Here is a 20756-nt window from a genome sequence, read left to right as displayed (position 1 = left end):
CTAGTCAGAGAAAGACAAATACCATATGATTTCATGCATATGTGGAATTTAAGAAACAAATGAACAAAGGGAGAAAAAATGAGACAAACCAAAAACATCAATTTTGAGAGACATCCAGTCCATATCAGTAACCATTAAGAAATATGCCCAAAGCATTCTCAATAACAAAGGCATATTCTCCAAGGGAGAAGATTTATTCCACCTGGGGGAAAGACATTTCTCCCACTCCAACACACTTTTAGCCTTCTTATCTCAGCTAACAAAGATAAAAAGAAAAAGAAAAAAAAAAAGAAGAAAAAAGCTAAGAAATACCAGTGAAGGTCACAGAATGCTACCCTTTTCCCACAAACTTAGAGCTAGTATGAAACTTTATCGGCATAAGAAAGTAGATTATAGCTGAAAAAACTGCCAAATACAGACTCTGAGGACTTTTTAGAGAATCCTAAAGTCAAAAGGAGAGACAAAAATAAGGACCATAGAGGGATTCTAAGCCAGCAGCACCTACAGCTATAGCAAACACTAAACACAGCCCAACTTCTAGCCAGATTAAAATAAAACATCACACTAAAGGCTTACTATCCAATGAATTATATTCAATTTTCAATAAAAATTACAAGGCTGCTAAAAGGCAAGGAAAAATCAGTCTGAAAAAAATGAAGCAATCACCAGAACCAGACTGAGATATAACACAGATGTTGCAATATTCAGACAGGGAATTTAAAAATAACTATGATTAATATGCTAAGAGCACTAATGAGAAAAGTAGGCAATATACAAGGACAAATAGGTAATATCAGTGAAGAGATGGAAACTAAGAATGAATCAAAAGGAAATGAGAAAAATGAAACACATTAAAACAGAAATGAAGAATGCCATTGATGGGCTCGTAAGGAGACTAACCAGAGAGCTTCAAAATAGGTCAATAGCCATTTCTCAAATGGAAATGCAGAGATGGAAAGAGAAAAAGAAAGGGTTGGAGAGGATGAGAAGAACAGAGGAGAAGAAAGAAGAGGAAATCATACAGGAGCTGTGGAGACATTTCAAAGGTATGATATATGTTTAACTGGAAAATCAGAAAAGGAAGAAAAAGACGATAAAAAAATATTTAAAATATTAATGACTGAGCATTTTCCAAAATTAATCACAGACACCAAAATATTTATCTAGAAAGCTTAGGAAACACTGAACAGGAAAAATACCAGAAAGTCTATATCTAGGCTATCATATTCAAACTACCAAAAAACAAAGTTAAACAGAAAATCTTGAAAGAAATCATGGGAGAAAAGGAATTATGTTACAGAAAAATAAAAGTAAGAGTTACAGTGCACTTCTTGTCAGAAACCATGCAAGAAGAGAATGGAGTAAAATATTTAAAGTATTGGGGGAGAAGGGCCTACCAACTTAGAATTCTATATCCAACAAAATGTTCCCTCAAAGTGAAGAAGAAAATAAAGACTTTCTCAAAAAGAAATTGAGGGAACTCATTTCCATCAAACCTGTCCTGCAAAAACTGTCAAAAGAAGTTCTTTCAGAAGAAGGTCAGAAATGTGTATTCATATTTAAAAGTCAAAAGAAAATCTACATGGAGATTTATCTAATATCTGGTTGAAACATACTATAGGCACAATCACAAAGGAAGAAAATCACTAAAAAGCTGTATAAATTTGACTAAATAAAAGGTTCAACACGCCAGAACAGGAGATAAAATTAAAAGCTACATATGCTATAAATCAAGGAAAAATGTTTACCACAAAACTAAGAAGATGTAATGCCCTAATATCTAAAGAGTAAAAACTAATTGAAAGAAAAATTTCTAATATTTCAGCAGAAAAACAGGGGCAAAAAAGGGATAAGAATAAACCAACCACAAAAGCATAATAATTAAGAAATAAAGCTCTGTAATGGTCAAAGAATATACATAAAATGCAATATAATTTATCAAATTAGCATAAAAATGTTTAAATACTCATGAGGAAAAAGAGCAATGAAGAGATACTGTCTACTTTGTTCAATAGTAGTTAGCATATGGTATAAAACCATTCATGTTTACACTCTTTCTTGATCTAGAAACCTCATCTCCAAAAATCTATTTGAAGAAAATATCATTTTAAAAGCATATACCCAGATGTCCATCAACAGATAAATGGATAAAGAAGATGTGGGGTGTGTGTGTGTGTGTGTGTGTGTGTGTGTGTATACATATAAATAAATAAATAAAATGGAATATTACTCAGCCATCAGAAAAATGAAATCTTGCCATTTGTAGTGACACGGATGGAACTAGATAGAGGATATTACACTAAGTGAAATAAGTCCATCAGAGAAAGAGAATTATTATATGATGTCACTCATATGTAAAATTTAAGAAACAAGACAAAGGATAATAGAGAAAGGGAGGGAAAAATAAAATAAAATGAAATCTTCCTTTTAAGAGACTTATAAACCATAAGAGACTCTTAACTATAGTAAACAAACTGAGGGTTGCTGGCACGGAGATGGGTGGAAAGACAGGGTAACTGGGTGATGGGCATTAAAGAGGGCATGTGATGGAAAGAGCACTGGGTGTTAAATGCAACTGATTAATCACTGAATTCTACTTCTGAAACTAATAATACACTATATGTTAATTAACTGCATTTAGCAAATTTAACTAAGATTAAAATTTTTTTTAAGTATATAAAATATTTCTACCAAGATGTTCATTTTTATAATCTCCCAAAATAGATATGAGATACGGTTATATGATTAAATCAGGTACAATACAGCCATATTTTAGAATATATAGCTATTGAAAAATCATTAAATGCTTAACATGGGAAAAAAGTTCATTAAATAAAGTCTGGTGATCAGAGAGTGAACATGACTGTGTACAGATAAAATTTAAATATATGTAATTTTGAACACATTATGCAGGTACATACAAAATGTAAAAGAAATATTCTAAAATGTTAACAGTCATTACTCAAGCTGAATGGGTTACAGATGATTTTGAAAGAGTAGCCTTTAAATTATGAACCTATCAAATGCGTACACTAATATATATTACATTAATGAATGCACATATGTATTCATTAGGTTCACATATGCATTAGGTTCACATATGCATTCATTAGGTTCATAATTTGAAAGATACCAAAATTACCACAGGAAATTTCTTCACTATTGCAACTTTGAGAGTAGGCAAGAAATAAGCAATAAATTCCTGTAGATTTTATAGTTTCAACAATATGCTGTTATAATCTCTATTCTAGCACCATTTAATTTTTCATAAGATAACAGTGGTTCCCCTATTAGTCACAGAAACAGACATGGAACCCTATCTCCTGACTCCCAATAAAACGGTCTCTCCACTCCCCTACACTGATAGGTATAAAATTTGATCTTCCTGAGAGGTAACATCAGCAAAATTATAGAATAAGCAGCCCCAGATGTTGTTCCCTCTCAGAGACACTGATTTATCAATAGTCCAAAAAGCCCATATGAGAAACCCAGAAACCAGTGAACAAGTCACAGTAGCCCAGGCAAGCACAAAGCCAAGAACAATCTCATTGAAACCAGTAAGACAGAGCCATTGCATTTCACCTTTGATAAGCTTTCCCTGGCACAGCTTAGGGTCACCAGGAAAAAACACCCAACTAGCAACTTCTCCCTTAGGAAGGAGACAGAAGACTGAAATGTGTGTCCAACATTCTAACTTTTCAGGGGGCTGCCTCACTTGGAGGGCCTGATTCAGAGCACTGATGGGAACTGACATAATTAGGATGCCTGAGGGCCACTGAGAACAAAGGAGAGGTTGGTAGCTTGTTGCTGCACCAAAGAACCTATAGTACTGAAGAAATGCCAGACAGAGCAAATGAAAATGAGCTCTGGAAAAAGAAATCAGCAAATCTCTCTGATTGGGAAATTATACATACAAGCCCAGAATAGATGATTCCCAGAAAAGGCTGGAGAGGTCCCCAGATTCTCTTACCAGGCTGACCAGTGGTCTTCCTTTATATGAAGCCAGTCCATAAAGCCTAAGAGAGGTGGATTTTTTAAAGTAGCCAAATTCCAGCAAAAACAACACCACATGAAAAAGGGAAACATGGCCCAATCAAAGGAACAAAATAAATCTCTAGAACTGAACTTTAAAAAGTGGGTATCTGTTAATCACCTGAAAAAGAATTTAAATTTTCTTACTGAAGTTCAATAAGCTAAACGAACACAGATAGATAATCAAAGAAAATCAGAAAAATCGATGAGTGAACACAAGGAGAATATCAACAAAGAGACAAAAACTATAAAAAAGACTAAACAGAAATTCTGGAGCTGAAGAATGAAACTAAATTGAAAAATTCACTAGAGAAGTTCAACTTAATAAAACATTTAAAAAAAAATCAGTGAACTTGAAGACAGGTCATTTGTAATTATCCAGTCAGGCCCGTAAGAAGAACAAAATGAAGAAAAGTGAAGACCACTTCAGAGACTTATAGGACACTATATTGAATCAATATACAACATTACGGGAGGCCCAGAAGGAGAGAGGAGAAATTAACTTCTTTCAAGAAGTAATGGCCAGAAACTTCCTAAACTAGGAAAGAAACAGACAACCAAATTCAAGAAGCTCAATGAACTCCTACTAAGATGTGCCTTAAAAATCCATGCTGAGGCACCAGAGACCAAAAGAGAATCTTGAAAATAGTGAGAGGTAACTGATGACATACAAGGAAACTCCTATAAGATTATCAGTGGATCTCTCAGCAGAAACATTATAGGACAGAAGAGAGTGGGATAATCAAAGTGCTGGGGGGAAAATAAAATGCTAACCAAGAATACTGTATCTGGTAAAACTGTTGTTCAAAAATGAAGGAGAAATAGGGGTGCCTGCATGGCTCAGTTGGTTGGGTAGCCAACTCTTGATTTTGGCTCAGGTCACAACCTTAGGGTCCGGGGATCAAGCCCCACAACAAGCTCCATGTTCTGCAGAGAGTCTGCTTGAGGATTCTCTCCCCCTTCTTCTCCCTCTTCCCCTCCCCACCAAAAAATAAATATATATTTTATAAAAATGAAGGGAAAATAAAGATTTATCCCAGATAACAAAAGCTGAGCAAGTTCATCACCACTAGAGCTGCCTTACAAGTAATGCTAAAGGGCGTCCTTCAAGTTCATTATGTGGTTGAATGGATTAAAAAAACAAGGCCCAACTATGTGCTATCTATAAAAGATTCACTTTAGATATAAGGACACACATAGGCTGAAAGTGAAAGGATAGTAAAAGTTATTTTGTGCAAAAGGTAACCAAAAGACAGTAGTCATATTTATATCAAATAAAAAGTCAAAAATTGTCACGAGACAAAGAAGAGTATTATATAATGATAAAAGTGTCCATTCACCAAGAGATTATGTGTGTGTGTGTCTGTGTATACATATATATATATTTCAAATACAGAAACAAACAATGACAAAATTAGAAGGGAGCAATAGACAGCAATAAAATAGTAAATTTCAATGTTCCACTTTCACTAATATATAGAACAACCAAACCGAATATAGGAAAGAGAGGACTTGAAAAACACTATAGACCAAAAGGATGTGATTGAACACATACAGAACACTCTACCCAACAACAGTGGAATATACATTCTTCTCAAGCACATACAGAACATTCTCCAGGATAGATCATATGTCAGGTCAGAAGTAAGTCTCAAACTTAAGAACACTAAAATTACATCAAGTATTTTTTCTGACTACAACAGTGTGAAACTAGAAATTAATAGCAAAAGGAAAACTGGAAAATTAACAAATATGTGAAATTAAAGAACACACTCTTGAACAGGAAGGGGTCAAAGAAGAAATCACAAAAAAAATAGAAAATATCTTGATACAAATAAAAATGAAAACACAATGTCCCAAAACTTACAGGATTCTGTAGTAGTACAAGTAGTAGTAGTAGTAGTAGTAGTAGTAGTAAAAGGGAACTGTATAGTAGTGAATATCTACATTAAAAAGGAAGAAAGATCTCATCACAACAACTGATCTTTACATTACAAGGAATGAGAAAAAGAACAAACTAAACCCAAAGTTAGCAAAGGAAGAAACTAAAGAAAACTTGATAGAATTACAAGTTGATTTTTTAAAGAAAATTGACAAATTGATAAAATTTTAGCTACAATAAGAAAAAAATAAGACTAAAATAAAAAAATTTAGAAATGAAAGAGAAAGCCAACAAGCACATAAGAAAATGCTCCATATCACTTGCCATCAGGGAAATACAAATCAAACTACAACAAGATACCACCTCACACCAGTGAGAATGGTGAAAATGAACAAGACAGGAAACAACAAATGTTAGAGAGGATGTGGAGAAAGGGGAATCCTCTTGCACTGTTGGTGGGAATGTGAACTGGTACAGTCCCTCTGGAAAATTGTGTGGAGGTTCCTCAAAGAGTTAAAAATAGAACTGCCCTATGACCCAGCAATTGCACTGCTGGGGATTTACCCCAAAGGTACAGATGCAGTGAAATGCCAGAACACCTGCACCCCAATGTTCATAGCAGCAATGTCCACAATAGCCAAACTGTGGAAGGAAACTCGGTGTCCACTGAAAGATGAATGGATAAAGAAGATGTGGTCTATGTATACAATGGAATATTACTCAGCCATTAGAAAGGACGAATACCCACCATTTGCTTCGACGTGGATGGAACTGGAGGTATTATGCTGAGTGAAGTAAGTCAATCGGAGAAGGACAAACATTATATGGTCTCATTCATTTGGGGAATATAAAAAATAGTGAAAAGGAATAAAGGGGGAAGGAGAGAAAATGAGTGGGAAATAAATACCAGGGAGGGTGACAGAACATGAGAGACTCCTAACTCTGGGAAACGAACAAGGGGTAGTGGAAAGGGAGGTGGGCGGGGGGCTGGGGTGACTGGGTGACAGGCACTGAGGGGGGCACTTGACAGGATGAGCACTGGGTGTTATGCTATATGTTGGCAAATTGAACTCCAATAAAAAGTATACAAAAAAAAATGAAAGAGAAGACATTACAATTGATGCCACAGAAATAAAAAGAATCATAAGGGACTACTGTGAATAATTATAGACAAACAAGTTGGATAACCTGGAAGAAATGTAAATTCCCAGAAACCTACAACTTGTCAAGACTGAATCATGAAGAAATAAAAATATGAATAGTAAAAAGTTTAAATCAGTAATCAAAAACCTCCCAACAAAGAAAAGTCCAGGTTCAGATGGTTTCACTTAAGGATTCTACCAAAAAAAGTTTAAAGAATTTATGCCAATCCTTCCCAAATTCTTCCAAAAACTTGAGGAGGGAATACCTCCAAACTCATTTTATAAAGCCCATTACCCTGATACCAAAATCAGAAAAGGACACTACAAGAAAAAGAACTCTAGGCCAATATCCCTGATAAATATTGATGAAAAATCCTCAACAAAATACTAGCAAACAGAATTCAACAGCATGTTAAAAGTATTGTACACCATGACTATGGGATTTATTCCTGGAATGCAAGGATGGTTCAACATTTTAAAAATCAGTCAATGTGATACATCACATTAACAGAATAAAGGATAAAAACCATATAGACCAATATTACAGAACTGAGAGGCCAGAAACAAACCCTCAGGTACATGTGCAAATGATTTTAAACAAGGGTTCCACGACTTCACAAAGGAGAAAGAATAGTCTTTTAACATATGGTCCTGAGAAAAACTGTATATTCACATACAAAAGAATGAATTTGTATCTTACACCATATTACAATAATTAACTCAGGGTAGATTAAAGAACCTAAATGTAAAGCCTAAAACTATAAAAATCCAAGAAGAAAATTAGGGGAAATCCTCATAACATTGGATTTAGCAATGGTTTCTTGGAAATAATACCAAACTCACAAACCACAAAAACTAACATAGACAAACAGGATTGCATTAAACTTAAAAATTGTGCAGCAAAGAAAACAATCAACTGAATCAAAAGGCAACCTACCAAACAGGAGAAAATATTTGTAAGAGGTTAACATCCACAGTACATGAAGAACTCCTAGAACTCAAAAACAAGAAAAAAAAAAAACTTAATTAAAAATAGGCAAAGAATTTGAATAGATGTTTCTCTAAAGAAAATCAACAAATTGCCAACAAACATGAAAAGATCCTCAGCATCACTAATATCAGGGAAATGCAAATCAAAATAAGAATGTGATATTACCCCATGCTCAGTAGGATGACAACTATGAGAGAGAAAGAGAAAGAGAGAGAGAAGACAGTGAGAGAGAGGAAGGAAAGGAAAGGGCGGTGGAAAACCAGCTTTGGCAAAGAGGTGAAGAAGTGGGAACTCACTGTTAGTAGGTATGCAAAATGGTGCAGCTGCTATGGAAAACAGTATGGAAGTTCCTCAAAAACTTAAAAGTAGAGTAACCGTATGATCTAGCAACCATACTTCTAAATATTTTGGATATATATCCAAAAGAATTGAAAACAGGATCTTAAAAAAAAAAAAAAAAAGAAAACAGGATCTTGAAGAGAATCTGCACACTGATATTCATTACAAATAATTCACAATAGGTGAGAGGTAAAAGAAAAAAGAAGTCTATCAATGAATAAATAAAATGTGATCTACATAGGCAATGAAATAGTATTCAGCCTTAAGAAGGAAGAAACAAACTGTCATATGCTACAATATGGATGAATCTTGAGGACATTATGCTACGTGAAATATGCCAACCACAAAAAGACGAATAATTCTACTTATATGGGGTATCAAAAGTAGTCAAACCCTTAGAAACAAAGTAGAATGGGAGTTTCAAGGGCTTGGGGGAGGGTAATAAGGGTTCAATGGGTATAGAGTTTTAATTTTTTGAAAAGTTCTAGAGATCTGTTGCATAATAATGTGCATATAGTTAACACTACTGTACAGTATACTTTAAAATCGTTTAAATGAGGGTGTCTGGGTAATTCAGTTGGTTAAGTTTCTGCCTTTGGCTCAGGTCATAATCCCAGGGTCCTGAGATTGAGTCCTGCATCAGGCTCCCTGCTTGGTGGGGAGCCTGCTTCTCCCCCACCCTCTGCCTGCTGTTCCCTCTGCTTGTGCGCTCTGTCAAATAAATTAACAATAAAACCTTTAATGAAATAAAATAAAATCATTAAGATGATAAGTTTTTTATCATAATTTTAAAAATGTACGAAAAATATTTAATCTTAATGGTAATCAATTAAAATGCTGAAAATATGCTGAGATACTCTTTACTCTGCCTTTCCACTTAGCAAAGAAAAATAACCAGTGATAGCAATAGGTAGTGAACTGATCTTTTTGTAAAGTAATTTGGCAATATATAGAAAAAGATTTAATAATAGCTTTACCATTCTCTTATAATTTGTTCATTCCTTCATCAATGTATATTCAGCATTTATTATGCTCCATTTAGAGGATACAGCTCTGGAAAAAAAAGGCATGGTCCCTATATGAAACTTAGATTGTGGGATCCCTGGGTGGCGCCGCGGTTTGGCGCCTGCCTTTGGCCCAGGGCGCGATCCTGGAGACCCGGGATCGAATCCCACGTCGGGCTCCCAGTGCATGGAGCCTGCTTCTCCCCCCGCCTGTGTCTCTGCCTCTCTCCTCTCTCTCTCTGTGTGTGACTATCATAAATAAATAAAATTAAAAAAAAAAAAAAGAAACTTAGATTGTGGTGGCAGAAATTAAATGCTACATTAGTATATAGCAGGGAACTTAAGCTAGTCTATAATGTATAAGGATTAGTGAAGTGCCCAAAAGAAGGGGCAGGGTGGGGTATGGTGACTAAACCAAAATGTTAATTTCAGCATTATTAATAAAGTACTGGAATTGGAAACACAAACAGAAAAGCTAACTCTATAAACTATGGCATAGACATTCATTGGGACATTTTCCCAACTGTTCAAAAAAATATTTTCAGTGGTCATCTGGGATTGTCATTAGAGCTGTTCCTAAATATTCATTTTTTAAAAGATTTTATTTATTTATTCATGAGAGACACAGAAGAGAGAGGCAGAGACACCGGCAGAGGGAGAGGCAGGCTCCATGCAGGAAGCCTGATGTGGGACTCGATCTCCGGGACTCCAGGATCACGCCCTGAGCCAAAGGTGGATGCTCAACTTCTAAGCAACCCAGGCATCTCGGTTCCCTGATATTCTAATTCTCTTCCTTCTGGACACTTAGTAGGATTGCACTTGCCCATCTTCTTTGAAGTTAGCCTGGCTGTGTGACTTGTTTTAACCAAAGTGATGCAAAGTAAGCAAGTGATGTTTCCCTTCTAGGAAAACTTTAAAAGCCCATGCAAGGTGGCCATATTTTCTTCTACTTTGGTGACTGTGAATGTTTATGTCTAGATGGTGCCTCCATCAATGTCAGTATGGATGCCTGATTTAGAATAAACAGTTTCTCTGTCAATCTACATTAGACATGTAACATGAGCAAAAAATAAACCTTTGTTAAGTGAAGTCACTAAGATTTGAGGAGGTTTTTTTTATTTATTTCTATTGGTGTTCAATTTACCAACATACAGAATAACCCCCAGTGCCCATCACCCAATCACTCCCACCCCCTGCCCTCCTCCCCTTCTACCACCCCTAGTTCGTTTCCCAGAGTTAGCAGTCCTTACATTCTGTCTCCCCCTCTGATATTTCCCACACATTTCTTCTCCCTTCCCTTATATTCCCTTTCACTATTATTTATATTCCCCACATGAATGAGACCATATAATGTTTGTCCTTCTCCGGCTGACTTACTTCACTCAGCATAATACCCTCCAGTTCCATCCACGTTGAAGCAAATGGTGGGTATTTGTCATTTCTAATGGCTGAGTAATATTCCATTGTATACATAAACCACATCTTCTTTATCCATTCATCTTTCGATGGACACCGAGGCTCCTTCCACAGTTTGGCTCTTGTGGACATTGCTGCTAGAAACATCGGGGTGCAGGTGTCCCGGTGTTTCATTGCATCTGTATCTTTGGGGTAAATCCCCAACAGTGCAATTGCTGGGTCGTAGGGCAGGTCTATTTTTAACTCTTTGAGGAACCTCCACACAGTTTTCCAGAGTGGCTGCACCAGTTCACATTCCCACCAACAGTGTAAGAGGGTTCCCTTTTCCCCGCATCCTCTCCAACATTTGTTGTTTCCTGCCTTGTTAATTTGCCCCATTCTCACTGGTGTGAGGTGGTATCTCATTGTGGTTTTGATTTGTATTTCCCTGATGGCAAGTGATGCAGAGCATTTTCTCATATGCATGTTGGCCATGTCTATGTCTTCCTCTGTGAGATTTCTCTTCATGTCTTTTGCCCATTTCATGATTGGATTGTTGGTTTCTTTGGTGTTGAGTTTAATAAGTTCTTTATAGATCTTGGAAACTAGCCCTTTATCTGATATGTCATTTGCAAATATCTTCTCCCATTCTGTAGGTTGTCTTTGAGTTTTGTTGACTGTATCCTTTGCTGTGCAAAAGCTCCTTATCTTGATGAAGTCCCAATAGTTCATTTTTGCTTTTGTTTCTTTTGCCTTCGTGGATGTATCTTGCAAGAAGTTCCTGTGGCCGAGTTCAAAAAGGGTGTTGCCTGTGTTCTCCTCTAGGATTTTGATGGAATCTTGTCTCACATTTAGATCTTTCATCCATTTTGAGTTTATCTTTGTGTATGGTGCAAGGGAGTGGTCTAGTTTCATTCTTCTGCATGTGGATGTCCAATTTTCCCAGCACCATTTATTGAAGAGACTGTCTTTCTTCCAATGGATAGTCTTTCCTCCTTTATCGAATATTAGTTGCCCATAAAGTTCAGGGTCCACTTCTGGGTTCTCTATTCTGTTCCATTGATCTATGTATCTGTTTTTGTGCCAGTACCACACTGTCTTGATGACCACAGCTTTGTAGTACAACCTGAAATCTGGCATTGTGATGCCCCCAGATATGGTTTTCTTTTTTAAAATTCCCCTGGCTATTCAGGGTCTTTTCTGATTCCACATAAATCTTAAAATAATTTGTTCTAACTCTCTGAAGAAAGTCCATGGTATTTTGATAGGGATTGCATTAAACGTGTACATTGCCCTGGGTAACATTGACATTTTCACAATATTAATTCTGCCAATCCATGAGCATGGAATATTTTTCCATCTCTTTGTGTCTTCCTCAATTTCTTTCAGAAGTGTTCTATAGTTTTTAGGGTATAGATCCTTTACATCTTTGGTTAGGTTTATTCCTAGGTATCTTATGATTTTGGGTGCAATTGTAAATGGGATTGACTCCTTAATTTCTCTTTCTTCAGTCTCATTGTTAGTGTATAGAAATGCCATTGATTTCTGGGCATTCATTTTGTATCCTGCCATGCTACCGAATTGCTGTATGAGTTCTAGCAATCTTGGGGTGGAGGCTTTTGGGTTTTCTATGTAGAGTATCATGTCATCGGCAAAGAGGGAGAGTTTGACTTCTTCTTTGCCAATTTGAATGCCTTTAATGTCTTTTTGTTGTTACGTTAAGTAGTATAAAAGAATACAATAAACATTGCATACTATATAGACATCCTAGTCCTAGAAAAAAGATCAAAGAACACACACCCAAATATTGATAGTGATTGTGTTTTGAGGGATATGTGGGGATTTTTCCTATCTCTTTATAGCATGCATTCATAGATTATGTCTAATGGGTAAAAATAGCAATTCTTATTGAGCATAGATATCACAATAAAAAAGTTCAGAAGGGAACTCTTATCATTTAATATTTGCAAACTAAATGTTTTCCAGAAAGACGGGATTATCCTTCCATAAACATGTCCCTCTGACAAATGGGAGCTACTTGGACAACGTTTTAATCTATTCAGCATATATTTATAATTATCCACAAACTTAAAATCTAACACTGTTTATCTTGTACCCTATTTTAACTAAGCTCAAACACTAGAATATTTTTGTTGCTAAAGGTCTTATTTCTTCTCCTTTCCAGATTCCCAGTTCGATACCTCATTCTATTCAGGCCTACAGAATCCATATCAGTTAAATCAATCCAATTAAATATTGCTATTTAAAGAACATCATTGATCGGTTTAACTCAGAATAAGCTAAGTCACTGGTCAGGAAAGAATGACTTTACTTTTAGCTATAGAACATATTTCCCAGGGAACTTAATTTCTACTGCGATGCCACCCATTTTACCATGAAGATAATGACATTGCTAACATAAGATATTTCCAAATAACTTACAGTGACTTAAAGTATTTATGGTCCACTTATCTTATGTAATGATGTATAGTAGCTTACATCATGGCTGAAGACCTCATCAGATGCAGCAAAAAATACCTATACCTTTATTTTTAAAAAAGAAAGAAAGAAATCAGCTAGTTATGGAATATTTTCTAGTAATTATAGAATTTGATCATTGTTTCCTAACTATAATAAACACTGATTATGAAAACATATGACATAAAGTATAAAGCCCTACCATAGTCAACCACATCCATGATATGATCAACAATGATATCAAGTGATTTTTCTTTTCTTTGGTATTTGCATGACATATTTGCCATCTTTTTATTTATTTAACTTTTATTTCCTTATTTTCTGAATATGTCCCCCGAAAATTTTTTTAAATCCATCTGCTAGTCTTTGTTTTTTCACTGCAATGTTTAGTCTGTTTATATATAATGTAATGACTAAAGTGTTTGGATTTATATCTACCATTGTGTACAGTACCTTTGTCCCAATGTGCAAATTTTCCTCTTCTTTTATTAGCATTGGCTTATTTTTAATTATTTTATTTTTAACCTGTTAGCATGGAAATTATTCACTCTTTTACTATTCTTTTAGGGGTTGTTCTAACAATCACAGTATGTAATTAATTTATCAAAGACTAAAATCAATTGATACTTCTACTTTGTCCCAGAAAATGCAAGGATCTCAGGACTTCTTACCTTTTAACTTCCCTTAGAACAATGAGGGAGCAACAGACAGGATGAAGAATTAAAAGAGAAAAGCCTCAATATGTTGCCTAGAACTCAGACTCCCATTCAACCTTCGAGAGCAGATTGTTGGCCTCCTCACGGGAAAAAAACAAATCCCATCACTACTTAGACTTCAACACAAGCCCTAGCTTAAATATAACACCCAGCATTCACTTTCAGTTCTATAATGAGCTGGTTCTCATCACAGAAAGAACAAAACATATGACCTTTTTCTCCCCATCTTGAGACTGAAGAACATTCTTTTCTTGTCCAATGCCCCTCCCTCTATCTAAAAAAAGAGAGAAATGCTTGTCATCACATGAAGGTCGGGGACACTTCCATAAGGCATTGCACTGAAGCTCATCATATCATACCACTAGTCAGTAGGAACCAGAATACACAGTTCCCAACCACATCTGCCATTTGGTTTGGTTCCTGTAGTAAAGGAGAGTATTTCTGGGTGCTGGATGTAGACTCTGCAAAGGAAGAGCCTCTCTGTAAGGTACAACTTTAGAACTCAGAATAAGCCTTGGGAACTTCCATAGTAGTTCACATCACTGAGCATCAGGTGGTCTCAATACTTCCATGACCAAGAAACCCAGGACTTGAATCACATTCAGAGGATGCAGAGCCTGACACATTAAAATATAGTGATGGTTCCAAATTTCTTACATGGCCAAATGACAAGATAAATGTGTGTCAATAATCAGCAAGGCAACTATTGGACAACTTCTGGCAAGACTTGCAGTCTTTGGCTCACATGGATTATGCAGTTGCTGCTGCACTTGAAACTATAGGCTTCCATAACAGAGACCCAGCTAGTGCTTGCTGCAAGAGGGATCATAAGAAACTGAGTCCTGCTTCAGGTGGCACTGTGACTTACAATCAATGTTCACATCCAATCCATGTTATCCATCCACTGTTGACTATTCCCAATGATAGGAGATTCTTAATAAAATATAACCCTGCCTTAACTTATCAATGGAACCCAAATAATAAGAGTCCATATTATGCTGGAAACCAGCTAATGGGATCCCTGGGTGGCACAGCGGTTTGGCGCCTGCCTTTGGCCCAGGGTGCGATCCTGGAGACCCAGGATCGAATCCCACGTCGGGCTCCCAGTGCATGGAGCCCGCTTCTCCTTCTGCCTGTGTCTCTGCCTCTCTCTCTCTCTCTCTCTCTCTCTCTCTGTGACTATCATAAATAAATAAAAATTAAAAAAAAGAAAAAAGAAACCAGCTAATGGGTCACAAGGATTCTGTTTCATGATTCCAACCATTCTGGTCATATGTCAATTACAACTGGACCTATAGATGAGGAACTATCAGAAAGACTGCAAGAAGGGCAGCCCGGGTGGCTCAGCAGTTTAGCACTGCTTTCAGCCCAGGCCCTGATTCTGGAGACCTGGGATCGAGTCCCACATTGGGCTCCCTGCATGGGGCCTGCTTCTCCCTCTGCCTGTGTCTCTGCTTCTCTCTTCCATGAATGAATAAATAAAATCTAAAAAAAAAAAAAAAGACTGCAAGAAGACTACAGAGTTTTTTCTTTTTTTAATTCACTAGACAACCAAAAGCAACAAATAAAAGAGTCAATCCATGTTTATTTTTCAACTATATCTTCTGAGAATTTCACCAGAGCCACAAAACCAAGTAAGTACTAAGTCTTCTCTAGATACTTCAGCTACCCACATTATTCAATTCTTCTGTACCCATTACAGACACATTATAATGGAGCACAGATACAACCTCAGAATGGGATTCCTCTGTGCTAATTAAAACAATAACAACACTACATTAGCAACATGTAACAGAAGGATCACATCCTTCAAAACTGTATTATGAAGATATTTCTTTAAAGATTTATATACTGTATTTTGAAGGAAAGCAATAGCAGTGATATTATTATGACAAACATAAAAGTCACCATCCACAGGATTTAAATAAATTCTCCTTTCAGAAATAATAATAATCTGTATTAGCTAAGAAGGGAGAATGATATAGGGCTACCCTCTGAGCATCTACTAGTTCCTTGTCTTTTTATTTCCTGCTACTCAGTGTAATTGGTACTCAGGAATTCAGCAAACAACCACCAATCTAGGTGAGGGAGAGTCCACAAGCAAAGCTGCAATTCAAATATGAATAAGCAAAACACATACCCAAGTGTCCAAGGTAGTTTGGAGGTGTGGCTAAAGGAATGGGTTCAGCAGCTGTGACTGAGAATGATTTCTAGCCAAATTTGAGTTAATGCTTTTAGAAGAGCAAAACAGCCAGGAATCAGAGAGTAGCCTACCTACCCACACAAAGCTGTGAGGCTGGTCCTGTCATTGCACAGTGTAAATCCAATGTCAATGTCAGCAAGAGCCAGCAGCACAAACATGTAGTCATCCAGTCCAGCATCAGTCGATGAAATGATGAGTGTATATGGGATTCATAGCCTAAAGCAGTTTCAATCATGTTTCATCAATTAATTAACAAAAACAGAAGATGGTCAGGTGCATTTGCTGAGGAAACAATCATGTAAAAAGAATAAAAATGGAGCAGGTTTCAGCCTTTGATTGGCATCTATCCCCTTGTAAGAACAATGATCAGGATAAATCATGATGGCAAAATATAGACATTGAGCTTTGCAGGTAGTGACTAAGGAAAACAATGGGCTAATATATTTAGGAGTGGACCAACCCCAACTCTTGGGCAGGTTTCACAGTATTTTGGAACTCTATGTCACCCCTGTACCCGAGACAATACAGCAACTTTATAACAAAGTGAACAACCTCTCAGGCCCACAATTTTTAACATCACTGATTGCCTGTCACTGGGTGACATCTTTGGTAGTAAATCATTTGTTTATGAGACTTCCAATTGGAGAGAGTAGCAGGTTCAGCAGAATGCTGTGGAAGGCACACAGACCCACAAGTTCAATGGCATAATAAACACTATTATAGAACTAAAAGTTCTTTGAACCTCACTTCCAAATGTGTGTGTATGTTTGTGTAGAAACATATACATAAGCATATACACATCATATTTAAAACATAACTACCCATTCCTGGGTAGTTTCCTGCCTTCCCAGGACACCTAGAACAAAATCTAAACCCCCACAGCCCTGAAGAATCAGCTTCTACCCATTTCCTCTCCAGCCTTGTCTTCTACTCCCCCCTCCACCACCACCACAGGCATCCTCTCCTACTTCGATGCCCCTTCCCACTTTCTGGAAGCTCTAGGTCTAGATTGACACATGTCTGGACACTTCTCTGGTCATTCTAGGCTCTCTACAAATATTCCACCACCAAACAGCCTCTTCTGAGCTTCCATGTAAAAATGGCTCCCTACCTCACATGCTCCAACCTCTTGCCTGTGCTATTTTCTCTGTAGCCAGACACTAGCCGATGTGGTGCACGTATTTATTTTATCAAAGGACAAAGAGAACACCTCTCAGTATCTGAAATCAAACCACAAAACTAAATTTATTATTCACTATAATACAGATAAGCAATGCTGGCCAAAAGGCCTCTCCAAGCAAAACAGATGGCTGATCTCATAGAAGGCTTTGGAAAACATAAAATTCTGACTGGCAGGTGTTCAGAGGCAAATGTGGACTAACATCAGGTGGATGCTCAGGTAAGGCTATTATTAATTGGCTGGCACTCAGAGGCAGGGTTTCTGGAGAGTATCTATCCCTGATTGGCTGACTTTCAGAAGTGAGGAGCTGACACTGGCTGGTTTTAAAACCAGCTTTCACCAAGACAAGTTGGTATTGACCTAATGAACAGATTTAAAATTGGTTCTGAAAGCTACCTGTCACCATAGCTACAGAAAAATCAGGCTTTTCTTAAGTCTGTGGGAAATCTTGTATTATCCTATAAAGATAAATAAACTCCATGAGATCAGGTTTGTCTGTTTTATTCATCTGATATCCCCAGTACTTACTACAGCATCTGGCACATTCACTATTGGATGAATAAATTAGTATTTTTTTGGCAGGATTACTGATAATAAGCACTTCTAAAGTTTGCCTCTTTATTTTCGGAGCATACTGTAGAAGTGAAGAGCATAGCTTTATAGTCATACAGTCCTGGCTTTCAACTTTGACTGCCATTAACTAGCTTATGGTCTTCGTGAATCTCCATTTCATTATTTGAAAGAAGAGTGGGAGGAAAGAACACAAGTATCTACCTCCCAAGGTCTCTGAGGATAATGGAAATAATGCCCAGTTTCTAGCATGTTAAGTGCTCAAAAATATGAATCATATATATTACTACTTGGAAGGTCTCTGAAAGGCTCAAAGAAAACATTTCAGATCATAAAACCCAGGCTGCTCTGGGTTAGTCCTATGGAAAGGAACAAAGCAGGTTCTGAAATAAGAGGCTCCAAGAGGTCTTCCTGACCCTAAGCCCTCTCATCCCCTCTCCTTCAACCCTCTCAACTACACCCCTCATTACCACCTGAATTTTCGCCTTCCTTCATCCTCCCTGCACAGGCCAACCACTCCTGATATTCCCAGCATTAATATCTCCCAAGCCTGTAGATATGTTAACTTAGTTAAATAATTTTCTCCCAAAAGAAACACTATTTGGCAAGTGCACTATGTTGATCTATTTATGTGGCTAACCCTGTCCAACGCACTGCAGCTTATGATATAGCAGAAACCTGACACAGCAAGGCAAAGGTTAAGTTTTTTTTTTTTTTAATTTTTATTTATTTATGATAGTCACAGAGAGAGAGAGAGAGAGAGAGGCAGAGACATAGGCAGAGGGAGAAGCAGGCTCCATGCACCGGGAGCCCGATGTGGGATTCGATCCCGGGTCTCCAGGATCGCACCCTAGGCCAAAGGCAGGCGCCAAACTGCTGCGCCACCCAGGGATCCCAAAGGTTAAGTTTTAAAGGAACCTTTTGAGGCAGAGGACTCTACAGGCCTGGAGGTTCAAGGTAAAGTCCATCCACACTGTTGCTTTGCCCAAGTCCAGTCCCAGCAAAAAATGATAGTTTTCTAGGTCTTCGTGAGATTTAACATTCTCTCTCTCACACACACAAACACACACACGTGCACACACACACACACACACACACAGCACTTCACTCAGCAGCACCATCCCCAGCTCTTGCCAATCAGAAGCTCTAGTACCTTTAATTAGGTTTATGGACACAAAGGAGCCTCAGGCTAAGTATTTATTTCTCTGGAACTGTCTGAAAACTGACAAGAGCTAAGTGTATCTGCTCACACTGATAGTGAACTATAATCTTTCTGTAAGACATTGTTTCACATTATCTGAATTTTATTATAGTATTATTGTCCCTGGATCTCGTTAATACAGATACATTAAACCGTGCTCTGTGTGAAATGTAATAAAGACCACAGTAAAGCCTGTGGGGAGATGGCCCTGGGTTTGAATCTTCTCTCTCCCGTTTACTAGCTGTGTCACTCTGGGAAAGTTGCCTATGCCTGTTGAGTGGTTTTATGCCCATCTTGTGGAAGTGTTTTGAGAATATCAACATATAAGCCACAGGCACAGAGCAGGTATTTATCAGGCAGCAGCATAAAATATGCAGGGGTACCCAACACTTCAATCCACAGGCTGCCAAAACTGGGTATAAGACCATCAGTGACTTTGAAAAAGAATTTCAGAGAAAGTAGAGGATCAGTAGGAGTATATGTTCTCTTGGAGAATAGGGGATAATCCAGAACAATGAGAACTCCCTTGACTCAGTGAAGGTCTGGAGTAGAATTGGTTTCATATCCCAAAGTTGAGCCATAGATTAAAACCTTCTGAAGGATTCCTATGGGTCTCCTATGAAATTGAGCCAAATAAAGTCAAGGCTAGCCACATATCTGAATTCTGTATGCACATTCAACATCAGGAACAAGAAAGTGTGGTGAATTGCTAGAGGGGTGCATTCCAGTGAGAGTTCTGGGAGAGGCCTAAGGCTTTTCTCCAGTTATCCACTGAAGTCAAGACCTCATTCACTTCTGCTCTCATGAAGGCACCACTTAGTGGCTGCTACCAGAAATGACAGTATAGAATTAGCCTCTGGATCTCTCCTAGTAACCCATTCATTGCTTTGTATTTATTCATTCAGAAAATATTTACTGAGTCCTTATTATGCACCAGAGAAGTGCTAAGTGCTGGATATACATAGCAGAATAAGATTCAGTGGCAGCTTTCAATGAGCCCTGGGTCAAGACAACTGTTGAGTAATGCGGTTACATGTAGCCAAAAGAGTAGAGATCAAGTTCCCAATGGAACTTGGACCAAGCGCCCTCCAACCTCCCTCACCTCAGGAGAAGTATTTGCAAATAAATGACTCTCCATTGCTTGAGTGCACAAAGGCCTTTCCACCTCATTCCTCCTGCCTCTATTATCCATCATTACAACTGCACCAGGACCAGGTCTTACTCAACATTCAAAATAAAATCTCTTGCCCAATCCTCCCCTGAGGAAGACTTGAATTTGGGGGGGCAATGTTGTTCATTTTCTTTTCTGTATGGTTTAACTGCTTCCCATGACTCAACCTGCCTTGGAATGCTTCCCTTTTCATTCCTACGCTTCCCTTTCTCCCTCTCTTTCTGCTAAGAAACAGACAGGTGAAAGACAATGGATTAAGAAATAAAAGGAACATTCCAATCCTTTTTCCCAGTTTCATCCCCTGACATTTTAAGCAGACATTTTCAGAACTCTTATTTCAGAATTTCCCGTGGCACATTCTAGTGAATATCTGGTTTTAATCCCTTGAGGATAAACTTGATTTGGGGAAATAGTCAAATTTTAAATGGAGTCCCTACTGATGACTCAGATAG

General features: G+C 37.5%; 1 protein-coding gene across 17 annotated transcripts in view; it reads right to left on the bottom strand.

Moving 5' to 3' along the window:
* The window catches only part of RGS6 (regulator of G protein signaling 6), a 556931-nt gene that overhangs the window by 456631 nt on the left and 79544 nt on the right, over window positions 1-20756 (bottom strand). The gene's annotated exons all lie outside the window — the stretch shown is intronic.

Source organism: Canis aureus, chromosome 9, assembly GCF_053574225.1.
Source record: "Canis aureus isolate CA01 chromosome 9, VMU_Caureus_v.1.0, whole genome shotgun sequence".
NCBI classification, from domain to species: Eukaryota; Metazoa; Chordata; class Mammalia; order Carnivora; family Canidae; genus Canis; species Canis aureus.
This window is presented reverse-complemented; position numbering and strand designations above follow the sequence as displayed.